Source organism: Ailuropoda melanoleuca, chromosome X (genome assembly GCF_002007445.2).
Source record: "Ailuropoda melanoleuca isolate Jingjing chromosome X, ASM200744v2, whole genome shotgun sequence".
In the NCBI taxonomy this organism is placed as follows: domain Eukaryota; kingdom Metazoa; phylum Chordata; class Mammalia; order Carnivora; family Ursidae; genus Ailuropoda; species Ailuropoda melanoleuca.
Window position 1 is genome coordinate 68,877,112 of NC_048238.1, and position 12,058 is coordinate 68,889,169.

Sequence of the window (12,058 nt, forward strand, 5' to 3'; positions counted from 1 at the left end):
CTGGACGACTCTCTCACACCACACACAAAGGTAAACTCCAAATGGATGAAAGACCTCGACGTGAGACAGGAATCCATCAAAATCCTAGAGGAGAACATAGCCAACAACCTTTATGACATCGGCCACAGCAACTTTTTTCATGACACATCTCCAAAGGCAAGAGAAACAAAAGAAAAAATGAACCTGTGGGACTTTACCCGGATAAAAAGCTTTTGCACAGCCAAGGGAACAGTGAAAAAAACTAAGAGGCAGCCCATGGAATGGGAGAAGATATTTGCAAGTTATGCTACACATAAAAGACTGGTATCCAAGGTCTACAAAGAACTTCTCAAACTCAATACATGAGAAACAAATAAACAAATCATAAAATGGGCAGAAGACATGAACAGACACTTTTCCATTGATGACATACAAATGGCTAACAGACACATGAAAAAATGTTCAAAATCATTAGCCATCAGGGAAATGCAAATCAAAACCACACTAAGATACCACCTTATGCCAGTTAGAATGGCAAAAATTGACAAGGCAAGAAACAACAATTGCTGGAGAGGATGTGGAGAAAGGGGATCCCTCCTACATTGTTGGTGGGAATGCAAGTTGGTGCAGCCACTCTGGAAAACAGTGTGGAGGTCCCTTCAAAAGTTAAAAATTGAGCTACACTATGACCCAGCCATTGCACTACTGGGTATTTACCCCAAAGATACAGACGTAGTGAAGAGAAGGGCCATATGCACCCCAATGTTCATAGCAGCATTGTCCACAATAGCTAAATCATGGAAGGAACCGAGATGCCCTTCAACAGATGACTGGATTAAGAAGATGTGGTCCATATATACAATGGAATCTTACTCAGCTATCAGAAAGAACGATTTCTCAACATTTGTTGCAACATGGACGGCACTGGAGGAGATAATGCTAAGTGAAAGAAGTCAAGCAGAGAAAGACAATTATCATATGATTTCTCTCATCTATGGAACATAAGAACTAGGAAGATCGGTAGGGAAAGAAAGGGATAAAGAAAGGGGGGGTAATCAAGGGGGAATGAAGCATGAGAGACTATGGACTCTGAGAAACAAACTGAGGGCTTCAGTGAGGAGGGGGTGGGGAATGGGTGATGACTGGTGATGGGTAGTAAGGAGGGCACATATTGCATGGTGCACTGGGTTTTATACACAAGTAATGAATCATGGAACTTTACATCAGAAACCAGGCATGTACTGTATGGTGACTAACATAATATAATAAAAAAAAAGATTTAAAAAGTACATATAGTTTACTTTTTACATATTTACATATTTATTTTTTACATATTTAAATAAATAATCATTTTTAAAATGGGGAAAAAAAAGAAGATGTGGTCCATACATACAATGGAATATTCCTCAGCAATCAAAAAGAATGATTTCTCAACATTTGCTGCAACATGGACGAGACTGGAGGAGATAATGCTAAGCGAAATAAGTCATTCAGAGAAAGGCAATTATCATATGGTTTCACTCATTTATGGAACCTAAGAAGTAGGAAGATTGGTAGGAGAAGAAAGGGAAGAAGAAAGGGTGGGGGTAAACAGAAGGGGCAATGAACCATGAGAGACTATGGACTCTGGGAAAAAAACTGAGGGCTTCGGGGGAGGGGGGAATGGGATAGGCTGGTGATAGGTACCAAGGAGGGCACATATTGCATGGTGCATTGTGTGTTATATGCAAGTAATGAATCATGGAACTTTATATCAAAAACTAGGGATGTACTGTATGGTGCCTAACAATATAATAAAAATATTAATATTATTAAAAAAATAAAGTCGTCAAGCCTGAAAACCTCACAAATGCCTAATGACCTCATTGTTTTGCTTCATCACTCTCAGCTCCCAATTACATTTGCTTGTGTATCTTGATATACACATTTCATGGGCACATTTTAAAGGAACTTTGCAAATGGCAGTATCTACAAATGGGAAAGTCCAGAAGTACCAGAAGTCTGGAATTCATCTTGTATAGAGTACAGTTGAAGAAGCAGGGTATGCTTTGCCCAGTGAAGACACAAGAACACATGGAAGCTGTCTCAAGGGTTTGAAGACTCATCACTTAGAAGAGGAAACTTATTCTGCCGTTCTCTGGAATGCGAAAATAGGACCAAAGTGTAGAAGTGACAAGGAGGCAGGTTTGGCTTCTGTGTAGAATGTGAGAACATTGAGAGCTTGCAAATATAGAAACGATGAACTGGTAATTCTGTGAACTCCTAGAAAGGATTTCTGGGGTGGCATGCTTGGAAAAGAAAGCTTCTAAGATCCTTTCAGAGTTACACAATTCTTGATAATAATTGTGAAAATTTATTGAGCTCCCATATGTTTTACATATTTTAGCTCTTTAATCTCCATGAAAACTTCAGGAAGTAGCCACTATTACTATATAAGCAAGGAAACCAAGGGACAAAGAAATTAAGCAATTTACCCAAGGACAATTGATAGGTATAATGGATTTGGGATTCAAACTCAGGTAACTTGGTGCCAGAGTCAAAGCCTTTGACTACCATGCCTCAGTGTTGTTTAAACTGAGTGGTGCTGGGATGCCTGGGTGGCTCAGTCAGTTAAGCATCTGCCTTAGACTCAGGTCATGATCCCAGGGTCCTGGGATTGAGTCCCACGTTGGGCTTCTTGCTCAGCAGGGAGCCTGTTTATCCCTTTGCTTGCTGTTTCCCCTGCTGTACTCTGGCTCTCTCTCTCTTGCGTGGACTCTCTCTCTCTGGCAAATAAATAAATAATCTTAAAATTTTTTTAATTAAAATAAAATAAATTGAGTGGTGCTTTGGTTCTGTGTGACCTTTAATGCTTCCAAACCTTGGAATGCTTCTCAAGACCTTGGGCCTATTAGTAGCCTCACTTTTACCAATAGTGTCACATATTATAAGTATACACAATGTCTAAAATTCAACTGGATAATAAAAGTACAACTATTATTATTGTGTGTGTGTCTGTGTATGTCGGGAAAGCAGTCAGAAATTCAGAGCATTAAAATGAGTTATGTATTTGTGCTTTAGGCCCTTGTCTTCTGTCCACTTCTCTAGCACCACTTTCTCCTGAGGTGATTTATCCTGTTTCATGGCTTTAAATATGATCTACATCTTGATGACTCCTCAAAATTAAATCTTCAACCCTGATGCTCCAGCTCTGACATCCAGACACATCAATACACCTGTCTGTTTACATGGATGTCCAAACCACATTCTTTTCAAAAGGTTAAAACATTATCTATAGTCTATAGGCTTTTACCAGAAATATAGTTTTCCTCCATTTTTCAATTTAGTTTTGCCTTTCCACATTATACTGATATATAATATGGTTTTTACAAGTTAGATTTTCATTTTCCAGTGTACAGTAACTCAAACTATATTATCTAAAAGCTGTAAGTGCCAGCTATTTTAAGTAATATTTCCGTGTTTGAAACTGAACGTATATCCTTTCTGTACAAGGTATAATGTTTCAGGGTTAGACTGACAAATAGGAAGAATGATGGGTTATCATTATAAACCCTCTTTCTTCTTATTTTGTAATAAAATAATTATCATTTAGAGGGAAAATGAGTTATCCCACCTAAAAATCTTGGGAACATGTTAATCTCACTGAAATGCATAAACTTTGAAATTAGACATAACGAGGTTTAACCTGTCACTTACTAGTTATGTAACTCTAAACAAGTTGCTTAACATCTGAGACTCATTTCCTGATTTGTAAATTGGACATAGTCTTACAAGGTTTAATTGGAATGAAATAAAAATATTCTGAACAAAGGGCCTGTCACATAGTAGGCTTGAAATAATTGTCCACCTGCTCTCTCAGCTCCCACTAGTTTGATCTCCCCAAAAAATATTCTTCTGTTACAGAGTATGAGTGAGAATGGAGAGTTGATATAAACTCTTGACATTCTGGTTCAATGAGTTCTGCACTAGTAAACTCTTAGTTATTTATTTTCCCTTTAAAACTTAAGGTTTATTGTATGAAAATAATAAATAACTCAGCTGCCTTATATTCATATTTTGTGACTAATTTTAAATTAGCAAATATTTGTTCTCTTTTAAATGTGATCTTAAAGGGTTTGTTGTTTTTTTCCTCAAGATTCTATCTGGGCTTAGAAGAAAAATCTTATTTTGGAGATGTCAATTTTACATCGAAGCCAATAAGAAAACAGGATATGCAGGGTAAATATTACTTCACAGGAAAATTTTAATGTCTGAAATAGTACATTTTCAGTATCCATCTGCATTGTTTATCTCAAAATATTCAGAATATGATGAGTAGCTGAATGTGAATCCAGATTCTCCTTATTCCTGAGCAGTAGTAAGTTGACAACTTTATAAATGTAATGAGGAACCCAGACTCAGAAAGAAACATAGCAATCTCTAACTTCAGTCTAACTTCAGTGTGGATTTTCAGAAAGAGGGAAAAATGAATTTTCAGGTTTGGCTTTTGCTCAAGTTACATTTAACATGTTGGTATGAGAACAAATGTGACAATTAAAAACAACCAAATGGTTACCTAGTTTAGAGAGCAGAAAGGGAAAAAATAGAAAGTAACACCTTCTGTGGAAGAAAAAGAACAAATGGCAATGCTAGATATGGGATTGCATCAACATAGTTCTTTTCCCAATACAAAATGCCTTGGAAACTTGCAGCAAATATTACAAACTCAACAGAACATGTTCCCTGATTTTCTTTCTATACCTTATAAAAAAAAAGACTAACAGGCAATTCAAGCATCATGTGCACCTTGGCTTTTCCCTCTCTGTCCCTCAGCCAGTTGGCTTTTCCTCTGTGACCACCCTCCCACCCCCCCCACACAATCCTTATTCTCCTTTTAACAGATATGGATTCCACTCATGAAGCCACATTTTGCTGTGAAAATACCATAAAACAACACATTTAATGCAACCTTTATCCAGTGTTGCAACTGTGGCCTGAGAAATATCTGTAGCAGAATCACCGTGGGGATTTGTTCATTTTTAGGCTTCAACCTAGACTTCCTAAATCAGGATATTTGAGGATGAAGCCTGACAATTTACAATATAAACTGGTTTCCTATGGTTATACTCAAATTGGAGAATCATATTGCCCACTGGTCACTTATTTAAACTGAACATGATTGAAATTACTGAAGCTTCCCTCTTCCAAAAATAGTTTTAACCAGGACAGAGCAAAAAGCTCTGGGCTAGGTGGGAGAAAACAAGAGCCCAACTCCTAGATTGAACACTTCCTGAGCATGTGATCTGGCTCTCAGTTTCTTCATCTGTAAGACAGGACTAAACCACCTGCTGATGCTAACTCAGAGGGTTGATGAGAAAACAGCGTAATGGAAAGTGCTTTGGTAATTGTAAATCTCTACACAAGTTTAAAGCATTATTATATTATTTTCATTTTACCTATGATCATTTTCTGAAGACTGTCTCAGAGACAATAAGGGAGGATTTAATAAAAGAAGGAAGAACTTGTTTAATAGATGAAGGGTAGAAGCCATGTAAGGATTATTGGCAGGAGTTTTTCCGGTTGAATTTTAACTAGTTCCAGTAAATTTACTCACTGATTCATTCACGCTATATGTGCCAGGTGCCATGCTAGCTGCTGGAGATACAGTGAGGAAAATACTATTGTCTCACTGGATGACTACACATGGGGAGATAGATACATGATTCATTAAAGAACCATACGACTAGTAACATACAAATGCTAGGAAGCAAATAGGCAGAAAACCAGGAGGGGTTGATGGATGTTTTCATCAAGGAGATGATATTTGGGTTGAGCCTTTAAGGATGTGTAGAAGTACACTAACCCTATAAGGCCCTTTAGGAAGAAAGAGAAGTATAAGAAAAGGCCTAGAGTTATAAAAGTGCGTGGTGGATTTGGGGGACATGGTGAATAATCTGAATAGGTGAAGCATAGAGAATTTTGTAGTTACAGTTGGTTTCATGAATTGCTGTTCTGCTAATTAACTATGTGATCTTATGTTCTTCATTTGTTAAATGGAGACAACAATAATAACTTACAGAATTGTTTTGAGAAATACATAAAAAGTAGACATGCAATATTTATTATTGCTAGTGAAAGTAGTATGAAATCAATATTTAACAGTGATTAGGATTCCATCTAAATAGTATAAAAGAACAAATGTGTGAAAAGTCACTGGTTTCCAACCCATAAACATATGAACTGGAAACAAAATGTGTTCAGAACTACAGGTGTGTTATGTGTTCCAGAGCTGGGATAATTTTAATTGCTGAAGACCAGGCAATTTGAAATAAAAAATATTAGAAACACTGAGTCCCAGAAATCTGCTCAAAATCTTGGTATAATCAAATGCCAGGTATTCTGACACAAATGACAGATTCTGACATCTGTCACAAGCAGGTATTCTGATTCAACTTCTACTCATAAATGAATAAAAGTCCCTATATGCGTTTGTTTTTTAATTTGTTCAACATGTTTATTAAACTCTTATTATGGTTTAGACACCATGATAGGCACTAGGAATGCAATAAAACAAAAACTGTTTTTGCCATCACAGTGCTTTTTAAAATTAAATCCATGTACATAATCAATGCATATTTGTTTCAATAACATTTTAGCTTGTGAAGTCGTATATGATAGTTTATGATCACTAACCTTGGCATCTAACAGAGATGAACTTGAATTTCATCTCCATCAAATTCCAGCTCTGCAGTTTGGGGAAGTATGTTTTCTGCACTAAAACTAAATTTTTGCATTCGAAAATTGAGTACTTACCTCCTATGATTTTTGTGAAGATTAAATGAGGTGACTCATGTGAAGCATTTAGTATATTATTAGCATGTGTACAGTAAGTACTCCATACATATTAGCTATTGATTTTTGGATGGAACTCTTTCTATAAAGATCCCATCTAGACACCTCTTTTGGGTGGTAAAACAGGCTATATAATGTGAATAATTCTTTTGTGCAAAACAACTGAAAATATTTGATAAAATATATTTAATAAACTATATTTGTATATCTTTGTTGCCAAGAAAAGAAAAGAAGCCCTTAAAAACAAAAATGAAGATAAAACAAAAATCTAAGTAAATGCAAAAGCTAGCTTTTAACCTGGACATATCCATAAATCCTAGTAACCTTGAACACCAATGTTTAAGACCAGTTGGTACAGAGGCTTGAAGACAAAGCCTAATACCCATGCAGGGAGGGACAATCTGTAGTATACGGATACTCTGGCAAAAATCTTAGATGTCATTGTAAGGTTTAAGACCCTCACCTTGTAAGGGTGAGATAAACACAGAAAATGCAGAAAGAAAGCCTGCCTATCTTAGTCTCAGAACAAGGGAATAGGGAAAAAAAGTCTTTCTTTAGAATTTTTTTTAAAGATTTTATCTATTTGACAGAGAGAGACAGCTAGCGAGAAAGGGAACACAAGCAGGGGGAGTGGGAGAGGAAGCAGGCTCCTAACGGAGGAGCCTGATGTGGGACTCGATCCCAGCACGCTGGGATCACGCCCTGAGCCGAAGGCAGATGCTTAACGACTGCGCCACCGAGGCGCCCCTCTTTAGAATTGTTAAGCAAAAGCTGGACTTTGGGCAAGTTTGGGATCTGAATTCATACTACCTATGCAGTTTGAAAAATTTCTTGGTTAGATTTTATTTCATAATAGTTTCAGGTTGGATGTATTCCAGGCACTTGGGCAAACTTAAACTCTCTCTGGAAATATGCCTGTTCAACCAGCACTCTAAGGCTTTCCGCAGGTGAAGTTTCAAGGGTGCATTTATAGTCAAAACCCATAAAACATATAAGGACACTGTATAGGTTGAATTATGTCCTTCAAAATATGCAAAATTCATATGTTTAAGTCCTATCTCCCAGGACTTCAAAATATGACCTTATTTGGAAACAGGGTCATTGCAGATGTAATTAGTTAACATGAGGTCATACTGAAGTAGTGTGAGCCCTAATCCAATATGACTGAGGTCCTTATAAAAAGAATCCCTGTTAAGAAAGAAATTCGTACAAAACAAAGCTTACATGAAGACATAGGGCAGTGCCATCTATAAGGAATGTCAAAGATTGACAGCAAACCACCAGAAGCTAGGAAACAGGCATGGAATAAATTTTCCCTCAAGGCTCTCAGACCGAACCAACTCTGCTAACACCTTGATTTCAGATATCCAACATCCAGAACTGTGAAACAATAGATTTCTGTTCTTTAAACCACCCAGTCTGTGGTACTGTGTTAAGGTTAGTCCTAGCAAACTAGTACAGAAACAGAACACTTTTAGGGTCAACATATCTTCCTCATTCCCAATGTTTACTGCTACGTTGAAAGATTTTCACTGGTATTACATTCCTAATATCTTTCTGTCCTTATGCTTATTCTCAACTAGGGATTAGGGTCTATGAAGTAACTTATCTGATTGAAATATTTGTGGAAAATATTGAACCATGCTTAGCTCAGAAATTCCCCTCTTCCTTTTGGGAGTGACTTGCTCACAGAAAGGTGTTTTGCTCTGTTTCTCTAGGGGCCCATACACCTACCATGTAAGTCCTCTTTTGGTTCTGCATGTCCTGAGACTGGCTAGGTGATTGTGCCTAATTCTGAGAATAAGAATTAACAATGTCTCTTGGTTAACAGACCCAAATTCGTGCCTACCAGTAATATAGGTGATGTGTCATCTCCTTTGGCCACTCATTTGTTTTATTTTTCAATCTGCTCAGGAAAAGCAACAGTCAGAATAAAACCTTATTCAGACTGTAGTTATTGAAATTATCAAATGTAGAACATAAAATACTTAAAATTATTGTTCGGAGAAGGGAAATGAAACTGAGAGCATGAAGAAATAAGAGATCACCAAAATGGATGTTTTTAGAAAATAAAACTGAGACACTATACCAGTGACAGATCTCTACCAAAGGAGATTTTGAAAGTTGTACTCCAGGACAAAGGGAAATTAACCCGGAAAGAGACACTGAAATGCCAGTATGAATGATGAGTCAAGAACAAATATAATATTGTGTGTCAATTATAATTGAATTAAAATATAGGGGTGCCTGGGTGGCTCAGTCAGTTAAGCATCTGCCTTCAGCTCAGGTCATGATCTCAGGGTCCTGGGATTGAGCCCCACATCAGGGTCCATGCTCAGCAGGGAGCATGTTTCTCCCTCTCCCTCTGCCTGCCACTCCCCTGCTTGAGCGCTTGCTCTCTCTCTCTGTGTCAAATAAATCAATAAAATCTTTAATAAAATAAAATATATACACACAAATAATAAATAAATAATAAAAATTGTTAAATTTGTGCACATATCTAAGCAGGCATCCACTGACGGCATAAACATCAGTAACAATGCCCAATTTATGGGGTTAGCAAAAAAAGTAGATTTAAAATCTGGAAATACAGCATATCACTTTGCAGGTGATATGAATTACACATTCTAAAGTCCTTGAACTGTTTGGAAGAGAGTGAAGAAGTTGATTAACTTTAGGCTTTGTTAAGGATGCATGTTTACATTTTGAGGAAATATGGAATGAGACTCAAAAGCCCAATCAATCCAAACTAATACAATAAAGAAGAAAAATACACCAATAGAAAAAGCAGGATAAATAGAAACCAGCAATTAAGGTGGTAGAAATAAGTCCTAATTATACCTGTGATCATTATAAATCTAAATGGATTAAATCTAGTTAAAAGACAAAGATCGTCAAGACTACATAAAAAAAATAAAACCCACTATATTCTACTTCACCCTTCTTGCACCTTTTTTTTATGAAACAAAAACATATGAAAAACGTAATGATACAGGAAAGCCAAAATTAATAAATGAGAAAACATGTATCAAGCAAATACTAACCAAATGAAAGCCAGTATATTTAAGCTGACAAAAAAAATCAGTATGTAAGTCTTTGAACAACATAATTAACAATTTTGATCTAATGAACTCAGCGATTGTATAATGCATGTTATTTTCTTTTTTTTTTTAAAGATTTTATTTATTTAATTGACAGAGATAGAGACAGCCAGCGAGAGAGGGAACACAAGCAGGGGGAGTGGGAGAGGAAGAAGCAGGCTCATAGCGGAGGAGCCTGATGTGGGGCTCGATCCCATAACGCCGGGATCACGCCCTGAGCCGAAGGCAGACGCTTAACCGCTGTGCCACCCAGGCGCCCCAATGCATGTTATTTTCAACCACACATGGAAAGTTACAAAAATTGACTATGTACTAGGTCATGAAGCAAGTCCTAAATTTTAGAGCAGATACCATGTAGATCATATTATTTCATCATAATTTAATTAATGTAGAAATTATAAGGCATTACAAGTCTAAGTAAATATGGGTAGAAAGAATCAATATATGTGCTAATTCTTCCTAAATTTAACTTTAGATTTGATGCAAAAAGGGGTGTGTGTGTGTGTGTGTGTGTGTGTGTGTGTGATTTGAGGATTTGATTCTAAGATTCCATGATGATTAATTTTATGTGTTAACTAGATTGGGTGCAACAAAAAGAAAAGGATAGCAATCAAAGAAAAATAAGTAAACAAATTAGACAATATTTCATAGGAAAAGAGCACAAAAGACCAATAAGTATATGAAAAATGCAAAAGCAACTTCATTACTAATCAGAGAAATGGAAATTAAATACAATACCACTTTAAACCCATCAAATTGGTAAGAAAGAAGAAAGAAAAAATCTGGTATTATAAAGGATGTGGAACAATAAGAACTTTTATACAATGTTGATAGGAGTTTAAAGTGGTACAACAAATTTGAAAAACAATTTGACACTGTTTTGTAAAGATGAAGATATTTATACCATAGAACTCAGGAATTATACCTCTATGAATACTCACTAGAGAAATTTATTCTACCTGTTCACAAGAAGACATATAAAGAAAGTTTGTTATAACAAAATAGGAAGAAAAGGGGAAAAAAAGAAACAGGTGACAACCATATGTCCAAAAACAGGAAGAGAAGGGAGAAATACAATAAGCATATTATAGGATGAAATAGTTTATAGCTGTAAAAAGACCAAAATGCTGCTACAGACACCAATGTGGAATAATCATATTACTATGAGGTTGAGCAAAAACAAAAAAAAAAATACAAAATAAGGCAAAATGAAAAAAAATCTCATAGGATTCCTCACAGTATAATTCCATTTATACTAAGTTCAAAAGCATACGAAATTAAACAACGTATTAATTAAAGATAGGCATTAAAGGTAAAGTACCATTAAAGGTAAAGAAAAGCTTTAAAATGAAAACAAAAATCAGTGTATTATTTACCTCAGGGAGAAAAATGTGGATTAGAGGGAACAGGATTGGGGAGGGGCATAAAAAAAGCTTCAATATTCACAACAATTTTCAATTTTTTAAGCTAGATAATGAGTAAATGGGCTGGATTTGGTCGTTATATGTATGTGTGCAAGTGCATGTATATGTGTGAGCACATGTATTTTTTAAAATTAATAAACTATTTTAGAGCAGTTTTAGGTTCGCAGCAAAGTTGAGTGGAAAGTATGCAGAGTTCCCACATACCCCCCTGTCCATACAACATGCACAATCTCCTCCACTAACAATATGCTGAACCAAGTGATACATTTGTTATAATTGAGGCACTTACATCAACACATCATTATCACCTACAGCCCATAGTTCACATTAAGGTTAGCTCATGGTGTTGTACATTCTATGTATTTTGACACATATATAATGACATGTGTCCACCACTATAGTATCATACAGAATAGTTTCATTGCCCTAAGCATCCTCTGTGCTCCAACTATTCATCTTTCCCTCTCTTCTAATCCCTGGCAACCACTGGTCTTTTAACTGTCCTCACAGATTTGCTTTCTCCAGAATATCATATAGTTGGACTCATACTTTATAGATTGGTTTCTTTCACTTAGTAATATGCATTTAAATATCCTTTATGTTTTTTCATGACTTGGCAGTTCCTTTCTTTTTAGTGCTGTGTAATATTCCATTAAGTTTTGGCAATTATGAATAAAACTTCTATAAACATTCATGGGCAGGTTTTATATGGACGTAACTTTT